This window comes from Cyanistes caeruleus, chromosome 2, assembly GCF_971803275.1.
Source record: "Cyanistes caeruleus chromosome 2, bCyaCae1.hap1.1, whole genome shotgun sequence".
In the NCBI taxonomy this organism is placed as follows: Eukaryota; Metazoa; Chordata; class Aves; order Passeriformes; family Paridae; genus Cyanistes; species Cyanistes caeruleus.
In genome coordinates this window covers 108,238,355-108,244,449 of record NC_141702.1, presented here as the reverse complement: position 1 = coordinate 108,244,449, position 6,095 = coordinate 108,238,355, and positions in this window count along the sequence as shown.

Here is a 6,095-nt window from a genome sequence, read left to right as displayed (position 1 = left end):
GAACCAAATCTTGCACAGGAGGGTAGGGTGGCAAAGTCCTGCTTTGCTCTCCCTTCCAAGAGCCCCACCACCCACTCAACCCTCTTCCTTCAGTGTCATCTGCTCCACTTTAGCTGATAGGATGTTAGCTTTTATCCTGACCTTGCAATGGTTATGAAGTGCACTCTGACACTTTATTCCTCTATGCTTGGCACTCCCTTTCATCCAACACTGCAGAAGGCTTATTCTGATTAGCTTATTCTACCTAATTCTTAAGCTAGCACTTGCCTTTGTAATGATCTCTCCTCCACCTCCCCCCCACCTCCCCATCATCTTTGAAATCAGAGAAAGTGATGGGGTTGTGGAATCAAGGGATCAACTGAACTGTGCCAGCTGACAAATGTAGGATAGCGTTGTGCCCTTGTGAGGACCTGCAATTTCCTTGAGATCTGTCTGTGTGGCACTGCTGACCCTTTCCCCACACTCAGCTGCCAGGGCTGAAAGCAGCAGGTTTCTGGGTTCCTGAAGCTTGGTTTCCTACAGAAGGAATAATCCATGAGGAAAAATCTGGTTATACTCTTGCGTTATTTACATGTGCCCACATACATTGATTTGGGGAGGAGACAGTCAGGGGCAGGAAAGGAAGTCCCATCTCCAGACTTCTACCAAGTCTCTGGGTCCCAAGCTTGGTTACTGACTGACTGCACATGCACTTGATGTGAAGAAACAAACTCTCTTCTGCTGGACAGTTTGCTTGTCCACAAAACTGCCTATACTCTCAAAATCAGGCAAAGTAGTGCATCATCATAAAAAATACCCCAAACCCAACAAAATGAAAAAGAAAATTTGTTTGACAAGCCATCCTGGAAGAGCATGGGGCAGCAGCACGGCTGAGTGACACCTGCTGTCACTCTTTGCCTGGCAGGTGTCATGGGGCGTCCCCATTATGCACAACATTTGATGGTTTGCAGGGTTTCACTGGTGCTCAGATGCCTTTGAGGATATTTTGACCGAGGGTGTTAGAGCAGTGTGTGGTGTTTGAGGACATGACTACTTTCCTCAGCCGAGTCCCTGCCAGGAGAGGTGGCACTGCTGGGAGACAAGGCACTGTGAGTAGCCTCTGTGACCTTCAGGGCTTGCTGTTGGGTTGTGATGTGAGTTGTAGGGACAGCCTGGCCTCGCTGAGATGTAACCATTTTGGGCAAAGGTGGTTTTTTGTGCTGCAGCTGTATGAGAGCTGGTTAGCCCAAGCTGGCTCAGGTATGAGCTGCACCCTTGTGTTTGGCAACAATGCCAACGTAGCACAGGCTGCAGGGGAATTTCTCTGTCCTTACTTTCCTCTGTCCTAACTGTCCTTTCTTCTCTTTTGCCTTCAGTGTTTTGATCTCCAAATAAAGTGCCAGTGGCTGTGAGGTGTTTTGTAACGTAAGGCTCACTGAGGGCTGGGTTTGTGCTGATATCAAGACATTTCAGATCTCTGAGCCTCCTCCTGCCCATTCAGCAGGTTTGGCAGAGCACCACAATCAGCAGTGTAATTATAAATCTTGTATTTGTAATATATGTGTTGTTATGCCCATGTGTGTAAGAGTATATATCTTGTGATTAAATGCAAAAGCCATTTAATAATATAAAAAACATACTTAATTGCATTCGGCCCACTGACTTGCATTCATCCCACTTTTACCCCCTGAAAGTGCACCTATCCCTGGACACCGTGCCCCCTGAAACTGAGAAATGTTACCCATATATATCAAAATGTTCTGATGCCAATTTTTTTTTAACATATGTAAATTAGAATTGTAAGCAAAAACTTTATTTCTGATGGAAAGACACGATCATTAATCATGCTGTTTGCACATCTGTTCCTGAGCTAATATCTATTCAAGATGAGGCATGAGATTATCTGTAGTATAGGCATATGTTCATGTGTAGGTGTTCAGGTGTTCAACCTAAACTGACAGATTCAGGAGTAACAGCAGTTTATACGTGGAGGAGCCTTCTACAGCTCTGTAAACACTACAAAACTGCTACAAAGATTTTCACACCTACATTCTTACATGGCTATATAATCATAATGAATGGCAATATATGTATTTTATAGTTCAAGGAACCATCTTTATTCTGGCAGTACTTAAGTGGGAGCTTGAGTTCGATGGGTTGAAGATTCACTGAAGTTACAGGGAATTAAAGATATGCCTGATGTTATTCTTCTGCTCAAGTGCTGGCAGAGGCAGGGATTGCTTTACACATGTTGGAGTGCTCTCCCGGATCCTTGCCTCAAGGCCGCTGTGCAGAAGTGTACGTGAGCCTTTCTGCACAGAGGAATGGTAGGAGTGATAACAGCTGCCAGAGCTGCAGCTGTAGGTTGTAGGTTTTCTCTGCACAGGCAAAAAATGCAAACAGGAAAACCCCCTCAGCCCATACTCCTTTGGATCTGCCTCTGACCTGAAATGTGGGGTTGATGGAGTAAGGACTGGCAGATCCGGCTTGGAGGAGCTGCTTCAAGGTGTCTCACTCAGGGCTGCAATCTGTCAGCTCACTTTGTTCATGAGTAACCCAGACCTTGCAGTCATTGTAGACCCAGTTTAGGCCAGTTATTCTAATTTACTATCTTTCCTTCTCTTTCCTCATTTATTAACCATAACATGCCTTTTTACAGTTCCTCAGAGAAGTGGTGCCAGTGGAATACTCCTGTGCAGAAAAAATTGCTTCTGAGGTACAGAACACAGCTAATTACAGTGCTACAATTAGCTGAATGCCCTTAACAGAGTCCAAGGGGGGAAATCATAGTGCAGCATCTGCTGTAACATATGCTTTTCTAGTTTCCAGAAGATAACAGTGAGCGTGTAGGCTGCCACGGACTGTGCTTTCTGCCTGAAAAGCTGAGCAGCCCGCAGATGCTCCAGTATTTCTTCTACCCAGACTCTGTTAGAGACGTCTGATGCTGAGTACATCTGTCAGGAGGAATTATGGTGGGTTTTTTTGGCTTCAGTCTCCTCCATGCAGACAGACCTATGAAGATGCAGTGGTGATTCAGATCCCATCGTTCCTGAGTGCACACTTCATCCTAAGGGCCGGTGTCACACCAAGAGCAGCACAAAGGTAACAGGCAGCGTGGCACATCACAGGAGTTTGTGCTCACTGCTTTCTGTGTGAAGCTCTGTTTTTTCACTGTGGTGCTGGAAAGATGAAGTGCTTTCCTGTGTACTGTTTAGTGAAATAAACCTAAAGTGCCTCATTATTTTCTATCCTATAGATTAACTTGGCCAGAATAGTTGATAAAGCGCTGCTAAAATACCACTCAATGTGCTGAGCTGTGTTAATTACAGGTGAATTAGAGCTGACAATGATTGAGCCAGCCTAGTAAAGTACTGCTTCCCATTTAACACAAACCTTCAGCTCCTTTCCATTACTTGATTTTTTTTTATCACATTTTTAACAATTCACTGTCTTTTGCTTTAACCAGGCCCAGAACTACAAAAAGAAACGCATTTGTAAAGGTGCTGTTAAAAATATGTCATTGCAGTCACAAAGCAGCAAGCAGTAAGTAACTTTGGACCACATCCATCCTCCTGAGTACTGATTAATAGGAGGGTTTGTTTACAGAAAGTGGGTCTCTGTTATTTAGCCAATTACTTAATGATCGACTCCTTCTTCCCGGTTTGTCTGGCAGCATTGAGCAGTGATTTGTGGCATTTCCCTACCAAAATAATATTGAATTTTTGGGAAGGGCTTTGGCCTGGGTATGTAAATCAGTGATTTACCCCCAGTAAAGGCTGGAGGAAGGATGCTGAGAGAGAAAGAAGCCTGTGGCTCGTCTATAAGCAGTTGGAAAATAATCTGAATCTGGTCAGGTCTCTGTGTACAATTGTTACTGTGCCTCAGGGCTTCACTGTGTGTGCTTGCAGTGTAATGCCAGAGCTGTCGGTTCTTCATGAATATGATGACAGGATTAGTGCTCATGTCTTTATGAATTAGGGGACTGTGACTATTTTGTGGGTGTTCTGCATCCTTCTGTGGAGGCTGTGTTACTGGGGAAAAAACCCTGGGCTCTCAGCAGTGGGACCAGCTCTGCAGGGGAGGGTAAATAACAGAGTCAGGGGAGTGGGGTTCTTCCCACTTGGGCCCTAGTATTGGTCCTCTGACTGACCCATCAGTTAAGTCTGGCTTTGCTGGAACTGTGTGTGAGCTACACTTACAGGTGTTGAGGCCAGTGGGGCTCCTCGTCTGCACCAATGTCTGAGTGCCTGAAAGGGGCACTGAACAGAAAGGGCAGGCTGTGAATTCATACAGGTACAGTTACACAGCAAAGCCTAAAGGCTGGGTAAGCTTTGAAGCAGGATGAGTTGTAAGCTTTATTCACTAGATGACAAACCCCCAGGTCTTTGATCCGGTAATCCATGTGTCAGTTGGATGATAAATCCAATAATTATGGCCAGCATAGTCTTACAGACTCTTCCTAAGACTTTCTTTCACCTTTTTATTTATTTTTTTGTCTGCTATCTCAAAATGTCAAAAGGGGGTGGTACAGCCTTTTGCAGAGGTTCAAGCCATTCACAGTGAGGTCTGAGCTTGATTCTTCTGTCACTTTTAGCACATAATATGCACTGATCTAAAGACTATTTTAAAATAAATTAAAGCCATCATGAGAAATTAAGGGAGCCATGCTCTTTCTGGGTTGTGTTTGATGCTTACCTTGTTGCATTCAGGAAGAAGGAATTATGAAAGACATGAAAGCTGTCTCTGTATCAGGAGCTTAAAAACACTGCAAGGGAAACAAAATCTGTTGTGCTTAGCTGCTGTAATTTAAGAGCCAAATTCTGCTCATGTTTGTAATGGCATAAATTTGAATTTGATTGAACTCTGGATTACCATTGCTGCAAATGAAATGAAAAAAGTTCATGAGGTAAGAAGGAAGTTTTGCACCCAACCTTGTTAATCTTACATATGTAAGCTCTGTGCTGTGGGATGCCACCTTGGACAAAAATACCTGTGGCACATTTGATCTCTTTTTAATGTTCCTAGTCAGAAAGGGTGTTTTTTATTCTATCAGTAGATGTGACCAGATTGGTAAAATTCCACTGAGTTACTTTGCCATTCTCATGATATTTGGATACTGAATGAAAAAAAAAAAAATGGCATGCTGCCTAGATCCTGAGATTTTGGTTCAAGTATTTCATGGACTTTCAGGTTCAAAAGGGCTGCAATTACATTGTGTTTCAATTTCTACATAAGGCAGGCCAGCTTGTGAGATTCTGACAGTGCAGAGATGGACAGGGGACAGTCCAAAAAGACTGCAGTGATTTCAATAATTAAATATTGGTTTAATAGTCAATACAAGTTCATTACATAAAAATAATAGCTCAAAAACTGTTGATAAAAATCAAAATGCCTGTACTGTATTGATTAAAAAAAAATTTCTTTTTGGTAATATTGTTAAATGGTTTGGAAAGCAGTTAACACTTCTGTTTTTCCTGGGACTTCATTAAAGTAGAAGTTCTTGAGTTAGGCAAAGATATGTAGACTTACAAAGGAGAATAATTTCAAGTCTTGGTGCTCATTTCAAAAAGTAGTTGTGTTACCCATCTTCAGCTTAACTTTCTTACCTCTTCCCCTGACATCCAAGAGGGTTACATTATTTCAAGGTCAGTATTTCCAAGGGTGATCCTCTCCAAGGGTGCAGGACCTTGTGTAATTGGCCATCAGTCAGAAAATGCATTAATAATGATACAGCATGTAGGAATGATTTCTGCTTGCCCTTATATAACTTACAAAGCATACAGCTCTTTTTTCCCCAACTCAGTGTCAAATTAATGGAGTCTGTCAGCTGTTTAGGTAATGAGCTAGAGCAGATATTATGTTTTTGGAGGAGATGTGTGTGTTGTATTGTCGGGCCAGAATCCAGAAAGATTAATGCTTTCAACCATCTTGTCAACCAGATTATCTCCCTGAATATAAGCCCAGTAGCCCTAAAGAAAGACTATTCTGTAAAACCTTTTAATGATTACTGGCAGAGATTCAAGAAGAAGACATTTTGATTTACACCAACATGAAGTGAGATAGAAATCAAGATCTAAATGATAGGAACTTTTGGTTTGCTTGTGATTAGCCTCATA